Genomic DNA, 9992 nt, shown 5'->3' with positions numbered 1-9992 from the left:
TGCCACTCTGACAAGCTTGGAAGTGGCAGGGACTACAAGTTCAGTCTCAGCTGTGCTGTGCTCAGAATTCAACTCTGCAAATGGCCAGAGAGTGGAACTACAGATTCCAGTTCAGCATAAGTAGCCAATAGGATCCCATCTGACTTTATGAAGCTTCTGGCTCTGGCCCATCTTGTCAATCTGAGCAAATTTGTTGCTTGTGAGTAGCTGGGCATGTGACGTTGTTCATTGGCCTTCACCTGTTTTTGCTGTCTTCCTGACTACCTGCTTCTTTGGTTGGATGTGGAACAAGCTCCTACCTTCCAGCTGCCCAGCCTAACAGTTTCATCACACTTACTAAATAAGACTGCAATGTCCTATGTCCTGTAGGAACAAATTCATGCTTAGGATGGAACGCTGTGCACTGTTCACATCTGGCATCCAATGAGCATATCCTGCAGAATACTTCCTGTGCCTGGAGCCATGCTTTACAGCTCTGAATGACTTCCTTTAAAATATATTTGATTTAAATTATGGCCTTGTAGCACCCACACAGTCTCTTGAGAGGATGGTGACATTTTGCAGCCTAGTCTTGCAACCATCACACTCTCCCCCTTTCTGAGATGCTTGTATGCCAATGTCTGTGACGCATAGATAATTTATGAAAACAGAGTAGACACTTTTTAATAATTAAGTAATAGATAATGGGAGGGTTTTATTCCAATGATGTACAATGGCTTTGAAATAGGCCAGAGCTTGAGAGGGTTAGATGTTCACATATTAGTCAAAGGGGAGGAGGAAGGAACACTGAAGAGAGCTGCTATACTGTATAATTAACTAAATTAAGTCACTGAAAGGTTCTCCATATTTTGCAGCATATGTACTTCACTGCAGTCACATGATAGCAGCAGGCCTGTGGCAAAATGCCAGTTGATTGCCCCAGCTGAAATCAGCCAGCATCAATGCTGCCTATTCTCTCCAAATTACAGGGCAAACAATAACGCAGGTAAAATTAGCCAAGGCACTAATTATACTGCGGGAATGCGTAAAGGCTATAAAATGATAAATGGCAAATGTGAAACATGTTGCATCATATCATGCAATCTCTCCTGCGGCAGAGACGGGAGACAAAAGGCAGAATTGTGTGTCTTGTTTGTCTAACATGCCCTTGATGCAAATTAGAAATCCTTCCAAATTAAGATATCGCCACATTTCCTTTGTTAATAAATTTTTAAACAATGGTAATAAAGAGGTTAGGATGATCATTGTTCATTGAACAAACAATTAACCTGATCTGAACTGGAGTTTGAAGAAACCTAAGAGTGTCCCTTTCCCAAGCCTCCTGCCTTTTTTCTTCTATCCCCCACTCCTCTGGAGCAGGGCATCTGGGAATGGTACTGCGGTACCCTGTGGAGCAAGTCAAAGACAAGGTTGGAAATTCATGCTTGCCTTAACTGCATGAAACAGTTCAGAACAGCTGCAGCTTCACAAGACTAAATACCCAACCCGGTAAAACCTTCAAGGGTGTTCCTGCACTTCTTATGGTTTCATTTGCTACTGAGGTTCTTCCCTTTTTGGAAACAGCAGGGCTGCAAAGCCAAGAAAAAGAAGCTTCTATCTGATCTGTTTGAACAGTTTCTTGGGTTGCCAAATCCTTTGCCATTCCTGTGCCAGTGCTTTTAACGACAGCTTGCTCTACAGACATGAGCTGGTGAAAATACCTTTATGCCGTGACAAGGTCCTTCTGTTGATTTCCACAAATGAGAAGCCTTTTCAGGCCTGCATTCTGGGGAGAATGAATGTAAACATGTGACTCTGGTCTACATTCATTCATTAGAACATCTGACGAAACCCTCATGTGTATAGCTTACGCACAGAGGACTCTTTCCAGGCTATCATAAGAAGCGCTCTGCTGGATCAGGCCAAAGGCCCATCTAGTCCAGCTTCCTGTATCTCACACTGGCCCACCAGATGCATCAAGGAGCACACAGACAATAAGATACCTGCATCCTATTGCTACTCCCTTGCAAATGACATTCAGAGATAGTCTACTTCTAAAACCAGGAGGTTTTGTGTTGTATGTGACACAAAAAATGTTGGACATGGGGATATTGTGAATGTGGTCAGTAACACAACATACCATCTGTCCAGGTGCATTAAGTGTTTTTTCAGGTATGCAACTGAAGAAAACAAATAAATCACCTTCACCTCTACACAAAACTATTTTCCCCTATTGTCTGCTTGGTGGGACTGCACTGGCATGATCCGATTACAACACTTCAGTCATTTGTTTTCTTCTGATTAATCTCCCCTCTTCCTGATTATTATTGACAACATCGGCATGTACAATAACACTAACCTACTTAGCTCTCATGAATATAAATGTGCCTGTCTATCAATCACATTTGCATTTACAACATGTCCTCTGCACAAGGACTTGGGAAAAGGGAAGCAATCAATAAAAACCAAATGGGGGACTATTGATTCAAGGGAAAAAATGACCAGCAGATATTTCAGAATGAATCCCTGCCTCAGGACCTACTCACAGTTTGGGAGTCTAAAAATGTTAATAATACTGAACTGAGTTTACATTGCATTTGTAGCAAAGCAGTCCTCCAAAGTAGTTTGCAATGAGCACAGATGTCTGGAGAGTTCATATTGAGCAAGAAATACTTTGGGCTCAACAACACTTTTGCCAGATTCTCACATGGTTTTTGAAAACTGTTCATGAACGCATGTTATCAGAATATACCTGAGTTTCCCTAACTTTGGAGAGCTGATACACACTTTCTTCCCTTCAAATTAATGCTGGAGACCAAACAGAAAGTACAGATTGTAACAGGACAAATCAGACATGAATCTGAAATGCATCAGTTTGGCCCCTCTTTGTAAATGGCACCAAAGGGGTGAAGCACAGTAAGATTGTGGTCAGTGGAAGAGAGGATTTAGCACAGCAGTTCTCAAACTTTTCACTGCCACTTCATCGGCCACAGTGGTTGCGCATACCCCAGAATGCCCAGTGGCTTCCAGGTAGTGCCCCAGAATGCAAAACTTCAAGGCCTTTTGGGATGTGATACAGTGCAATACAGCCAATAAAGTGGGTTGCATGCCGGTGCTACCCGTAAGCAGCAAGGCTTTTGGGGCACAATGCACCCAATAATACCTTGTGGCTTCTGGGTCATACCAACCCTGCGAGCCACCAAAAATTGGGTTGCAACCCACAATTTGAGAACCACTGCTTTAGCATATAGTCCTTGCCATGGTTCCTATCCTGATCACATGCCCCTTCACACACCGTTTACACTTTCAGTGAATATTTCACTATTTACACAGAAAGTGATGTATCAGTGAAAGGTTCTGGTCATGTCTGGGAGATCTGGGGGGGGGGGGGATCCACAGGTCCAGCATTGTAATAAGGCAAATCTGCAGAAGCTGGATTTGTGGAATCTGCAGATGCCAGATTCTATTATTAATATTATTTTAATTCAAAGTGGACCGAACTCTTGTGTTCTTTGTAGCTTGCAGTTTGGTCCTTAGAAAAGGCACAGAGTGGAGCCTGTGTGACTCACTGATCTGGGTTGAGGTCAGGTCATTGGACTGTTTACCTGCATTGGGAGTGGCTGAATGACCCAATCAAATTCGATGCAAAGGTCTGCAGAATGAACTGCTCTCTGGTGGAGGCTGATTGGGAGGAGACAAAGTCAGGGCAGTGAGTCACATGTAAGGACAGTGGACTGGATCCTTTGGACTCATCACAGGCACCCTTAATTAATTTTATTTTTTATGGCACAGTTTGGGCATCATGCCAAGATACTCCAAAGCATATTCTTCCATGGTCATTCTCAGCAAAGAAATTTTCCACTGGGCATTTTCCAATGCCACATGCTAACTTGGGTGGCTCCAATAAGGACTCACGAAAGCAAGGATATAGACAGTGATTGCTTAGGTTTAGCCTGACATCCTGACCTTCACTGGGACTGCAGTGCCAACAAACAGAAATAAAAAGGTGCAAATTAAGCCCAATTATTGTCAACCTGAAGTGTTACATATAACTGTGAAATTCCTGGCTTTTATCAGCAAGACTCTCTTTGCTTTACTAATAGCAAACTGTTTGGCAGCTGAAGACATTTGTAACATAAATAGTAAAAAGTCTCCTTTGTTTCCTTTTGTGAGGAGGAAAGCAGAGGGGATGGGAGAAGAGGAATTCGCCATTTAATTATTTAAAGAGCATGGGAGAAGGAAAAAAAGGAGTCACTGTTTAAATTAGCAATTAAGAACTTCTTGGGAGGATATATTTTCAATCCAGAATATGCAAGTAAAGTAACGTCTTCTTTAAACTCTTGTTCTTCATTTATTGTCTGATGTGGAGGCTGCATAGAATATGGATTTGCATGATTTTCAGTTTCTGGAAGATAAAGCAGGAAGCATAAAGAAATTTTAAAAAAGTAAACTGAGAAATGCACAAGAAGAAAGACACATAAAATGAGTAAGAAACTGAGTGAAATGGAAGCCTGGACAAGGTGCTGGGAATAACTGAGGTGCAGTGGGACTGGTAGGGGGATATGCTTTCTAATCTGCATCACAAGGTAGATTGCAAAGTGCATCCTCAACTGCACTATGGAGGTGGATGGGTATTGCATTGGTTTGGCTACATTAGGGGTGTCAAACTTGTTTCATTCAGTGGACAGCATTCACAGCACCTACTGAGGACCAGAAGTGATGTCATTAAGCAGGAAGCGATGCCTTTAAGCAGGTGATTACCAGAAATACGCATTTTTCTCACTTAGGAATTCATTAGCTACAAAGGACAGAAGAGAAAATACACAAATCTTGATCATATTTTCAAGATATAGGACAGCCCAATTATCATGCAGGCCGCACTTTCAGCAGTGTTGTTTCTGCCATGGCATCACTTTGCAGCTCACCAGCTGAGAGCACCTGATGGTGGTGCTGGGAGAGCCCAATATTTACAGGGGGCAGATAGAAAACTTCCAGGCCTCACCCCTCACCTAGAGGGGTGCAAGCAGGGCAAAAGCCCTGGGCGCCGCCTCCCTGAGCCTTGCTGCCTCTCCATCATCGCCTCAGCACTGACTGAGTTGCCCCTCTCCCTTCTCCTTTATAGGAGAATAGGAGACGGGCGCCCTAAAGAGGCAGCGCATTGGGAGATGTAACTCCCATCAAGCTGACACTCTAGGGCGCCCATCTCGTATCCTCTGGAGCAGGGGGAGGGTGCCCTAGAGAAGCAGCACGATGGGAGATGCGACTCCTGTTGCGCTGATGCTCTAGGGCACCAGTCTCATATCCTCCGGAGGAGGGAGAAGGCGCCCTAGAGAAACCGCTTCTCGAGGGTGCCCTCCCTCCACCTCTGGAAGATAGGAGACAGGCATCCTAGAGCGTCAGCATGATGGGAGTCGTATCTCCTGTCGAACTGGCGCTCTAGGGGGCCTATCTCCTATCCTCCTATAAAGGAGGAGGGGACGGGGGTGGCCCAGTCTGGCGCTGAGGTGTTGCCTCCCAGGAGTGTTCCTGGGTGCCCCTCCTCCACCTCTGAGGGCATCCCTCAGAGGTGGAGGGGAAGCGATGTGCGCCCCCTCCAATTTCAGAGGAGACGTGTGCCATTTTCCCAGGCCCCCATAGAGCCTTCTGTGCCGCTTGTAAGCAGCGCGGAAGGCTCCATTGCAGTGGTCTGGGGCTGCTTCCAGCCACCCCAAACCTCTGTACCGCTTGGAAGCGGCATGGAAAGCTCCATCAGGGCCTCGGCTGCCTCCTCTGTTCCCCCTTGTTTTCAAAGGGGGAACAGAGGAAGTAGTGCACGGAAGTAATTGCGGTTACAATGACATAACTGCAATTACTTCCGAGTCAGGTGCGGGAGGGGGCAGAGAAGAGGGGGAGCAAAAATGGGGTGTGGGGGGCAAAAATGGGGGGTTGCCCCGGGCACGGGGAACCCCAGGAATGCCACTGAGAGGTCTTTTTCCTCATTTATTGTCTGACTCGGAGGCTGCATAGAACATAGGTCTTATGTTCGTCATGGGCTACATGAACATCCATATTCCCACTGATCTGCATTGCTTTATATCCATTCATTCAAGTCTTTCTCGCACAATGACATTCAAGCCAAGTCAATCATGTATGAAAGGCATTCCTCTGCCTCTAAGCTCAGTGAGATCCTATTCATCTGCTCTGCATGTGCAAATGTACTATTGCACACCTAACATATCTGCTGAATTGGAGCAAGTATTGGAAGTATACTTGCCCCAGTTAACTATTGCAAGTGCTAGGGTTATGATCATAAACATAAGAAGAGCCCCTCTGGATCAGGCCACAAAGGCCCATCTAGTCCAACTTCCTGTATCTCACAGTGGCACAAAGCTTTCAAAGACTTACCAATCCTTTTCTATGGAGGGAACCAATTGAGACACCCTTTACTCTGCACCCAAGCAGAGTGTACACAATTCTGTAGGAGAGGTACTGTCTGATCTCATCTGGATGAATGTTCTTTCATAGCTGATAGAACCCATTACAATCTGATCTTTAACACCCCACTGTTACACCTGTTAACTGTTAATTATTAATCAAATAATACTTTCCAGTAGAGGACCCTGCCATTCCCATGATCCAGATATTTTTCTTCCAACAATGTGATCCCCGCCCCCCCCCCCCCAGCACCTTTGTGCTGATGGGAAGGTATATCCTCTGCTGATGGGAAGGTCTTCCTCATTCAGAGTCACTCATGGGCAACCTGCATTTAAGGTGCCTTGTTATATGATTGCATTTGGCCCATTTTCTCTACCCCCCTTCTATAGTCCTGTAAATCATTTGCACTTATTTGAAGTTCTCCTGGTATATGAGCTCCAGATAATTAGAAACAAGGTGGGAAAATGCCACGGGAGAGATTGATGTCATCTGAGCACAAAGAACTGACTGATGGTGTCATTTTTCTTTTTGGACTTTGAAATTCTTTTGTGCTGCCTGTACTCCAACAGAGCGATGTCTTTTCTTTTTTACCCTTGGCAATTTTATTCCTCTTCTTCCTAGTCAGATGGTCACATAAGCTGCTTTTAAGAAATGGATCAAATGTCAAAGTTTGGAAGATGTTAACAGGGAGCCTGTAACAAGTTGGGGCAAAATGGGAAAGGCCATTAAAAGGAACTGGCAGTCAAGAGCTTGTGTGAGATCTGTTTCCAAGTTCTTAGAAATGAATCTTTCAAGTTAAACATACTTGAACTTTCTTCTGGACAATTTAATAATGATAACAACATTGCAGCAACTTCTGTCTTGGCTTGCTGCCAAGGTCACCCACATGGCATCTGCAAATAAAGCAAACTCTGCCTGACACACCAGCAGCTGAAATTTCTCACTTGCTGTTGAGGAAACTGTAAAGATGTGACAGCATTTCCCCCCCCCACACACACACACACTTGCAGCTCTCTTTAAAAAGATGTTTGCTAACCTGGCAATCTCTTGTGAATTTTGCATTTTGAAGCCACTTCCCCCTCCAAAAAAGCAACCACTGTCTTCTTCCCAGTGATGATCAAAACTCAGTGAAGCTCTTATGTCTGTAATTTGAAGAACAGAGTTTTAGCGCAGCTTGTACATAACCATTTGGCTGTGGAGTGTAAGAATCTCCTCCAGGGGACTCGGCAGGAAAGCATTACAGAAAGGCATTCTTCTGTCTTTAGGCCACAACAAGTCACCCTAGACTAAGTTGATAACTTCAGAATTGTGAAAGGGAGGGCTATAGGTCAGTGGTAGAGCACATCTTCTGAATGTAGTATGCCCCGGGGCCAGATGGGGTTCTATGAAACCCTCTATGAAACCCTAGAGCAGTGGTTCTCAGACCCTAGAGCTCTATGAAACCCTAGAGCAGTGGGACCCGCTTTTTAGAATGACCATCTGTCGGGATCCACCGGAAGTGATGTCATGGCTGGAAGTGACATCATCAAGCCAGAAAATTTTTCGCACCACACCACCTAACAACAAAATCAAATCAAATCAAATAAATTAAAAGTTTACAATAAGTATAAGTTTTAAAATTTATTTAAAATAAAGAACCCTCCTAACCCTCCCAATCAGTTCCTGATCTGTTAAAAAAAAAATTCCCCAAACATCCAAAAAGCTGCAATCCTATCCACACTTACATGGGAGTAAGCCCCATTGACTATCATTGTTAAAAGCACATACATAGTAGCCTGTTAAAAGTACAGATCTGTAACATTTCCTCAAACTTGGTCATATACTATGGTAGAATCAAGTCTAATGTATTAAAAATAAAATACACATTGAAATGAATCCCTCTTGAAATAGGCTCACGACTCACAGTTTGAAAATCACTGTGCTAATCTATCTTCAATTTGAATCATCCAGCAACTTCATTAAACCTCTAATCAATTCTTTGGAAACATGCAGCATTTTAGATTGAAATTTTGGTGGTTATTTGAAGAATCCAGTTTTAAAACCAATGGCCCTTTGAGGAGGAGGAGGAGTAAAGTGTAAAAAGACTGACCACCTTGGGGACAGGACTACTAATAGGTAGAAAAAATAAATGCTGCAAGCTGCCTTGGGCATCTCCCACTAGAGAGGGCAAAGGCAGAATATAAATATTTTAAATAAATGAATAAGCTTCAATTGGTATCAAGTGGTTTGATCTTAAGCATGCTGAAATGCTTCTCTCCCCCAAGTACTACTTGTGTATATCTAGGCAATTTTTAATAGAGGGCCAATCAAACATGCAATCTCCTACCTATAGTCAAAATGAAATAGCACCCCTCACTAAAACCCTTCCATTCCATGGGCTGTCCTAATAATTAGTTTATTACCTGAAGCCGTAGAGGCACCATAAACCAGTTGTTTTTGGCATAGGTCTTTAATATTTTACTCCTCCTGTCATGAAGCAAATCAACAAGGATAACTCAAAGATGATAATAAAGTGAATTCCGAATGCACAGATGCTCAAACAATTTACATAAGCAGAATGGGGGAGGGAAATGCTGAATCCAAGCAAACAAAATACTCATGAGCGGCAGTGTCTCTTTGTGTGTGAGTACACATTTTGCATAGTTCATCTGAAAATATGAATAGGAAACAAAGCTGAAAAAGTAATTAAATATGACCAATTTTGCATGCTGAACAGAAAATGTTGGTTTCTCCTTCTGAAATGAGGATGGGGATGACTTGGGATAGGAAATGGTCAAACATGTGCTGAGGGAGAAGGAGAAGACCAGGAGCGTTTTAATGCTGTAGCCAATATGAGGCCCCAAGACCACCCTGCCAGAGGTAAGGCAAAAAAATACGAGGACACCAAGCAAATGTTAACTGCACAGCTCCAAATTATTTATTACCAGTGTTTTCTGAAATCATGGCCAAAAACACATACCCCAGTCTCTAGTTAGGTGGTCCTGGAGACTCAGCTTCACGCTTGAGGCCTTAATATGAAATAAGAATACAAATCAGGAATTTTGAAGATGCCCCATAATTTTCATGCTTTTCTTCTATGGTGTGTTGTTGCTTTGTTCTGTTCCCTTATGTTCAGAAAGAAACATCTTTGCATTTTGGAAATGGGATTGACTTGAGGCGCAGCATTTGGGTGACCTAGCAGAATTTGCCACCTGGCCTGCTTGCCTTCTCCAGTTCTTGGGAGTCGAGAGGGAGGGGGGAATTCCTTGGTGGAAGTTTTCCTGAGAGCTCTTCTAAGAGCTGAAGTTGTGGCTGTGCCTCGAGTTTGGACCACCACTTAATCCCAGATAAGTCCATAAGAACATAAGAACAGCCCTACTGGATCAGGCCAAAGGCCCATCTAGTCCAGCTTCCTGTATCTCACAGCGGCCCACCAAATGCCCCAGGGAGCACACCAGATAACAAGAGACCTCATCCTGGTGCCCTCCCTTGCATTTGGCATCTGACAAAGCCCATTTCTAAAATCAGGAGGTTGCGCATACACATCATGGCTTGTACCCCGTGATGGATTTTTTCTCCAGAAACTTGTCCAATCCCCTTTTAAAGGTGTCTAGGCTAGA

The 9992-nt window shown here is 43.8% G+C and overlaps 1 long non-coding RNA gene across 1 annotated transcript; it reads right to left on the bottom strand.

The window, feature by feature from the left end:
* Positions 1–4236: 4236 nt before the first annotated feature.
* LOC136647556 (uncharacterized) lies at positions 4237–7521 on the bottom strand. The gene is made up of 2 exons (XR_010794285.1): positions 7430–7521; positions 4237–4384 (listed from the first exon to the last, which is right to left on the bottom strand). It is a non-coding gene; the product is annotated as an uncharacterized lncRNA (long non-coding RNA).
* Positions 7522–9992: the final 2471 nt, after the last annotated feature.

Source organism: Tiliqua scincoides, chromosome 4 (genome assembly GCF_035046505.1).
Source record: "Tiliqua scincoides isolate rTilSci1 chromosome 4, rTilSci1.hap2, whole genome shotgun sequence".
NCBI classification, from domain to species: Eukaryota; Metazoa; Chordata; class Lepidosauria; order Squamata; family Scincidae; genus Tiliqua; species Tiliqua scincoides.
The sequence above is the reverse complement of the archived record's forward strand: the minus strand, read 5'-3'. Positions and strand labels throughout refer to the sequence as shown.